This window comes from Cariama cristata, unplaced genomic scaffold, assembly GCF_000690535.1.
Source record: "Cariama cristata isolate BGI_N322 unplaced genomic scaffold, ASM69053v1 scaffold23521, whole genome shotgun sequence".
Taxonomy (NCBI): domain Eukaryota; kingdom Metazoa; phylum Chordata; class Aves; order Cariamiformes; family Cariamidae; genus Cariama; species Cariama cristata.
Genome location: NW_009599167.1, coordinates 1 through 206, shown reverse-complemented (window position 1 = coordinate 206; position 206 = coordinate 1).

Below are 206 nucleotides of genomic sequence, written 5' to 3'. Positions count from 1 at the left end.
CTGGGTGCGAGGCAGCGGGAGGTGGGGGTGATGCTGCTGGGCTGGATCCTGCCTGTGTTGAGGTTGATGGGGGGAAACGAGGCTGGGGGGAGGCAGAGGTGGTTCTCCACGTGGGATGTGCTCCCTGCTTCTCCCCCTGGTCCCCTGCCAAGGTCTGGGCATCGTGGCCGTAGTGAAGGGCCAATATCTGCCCCAGTGGAAGGGGG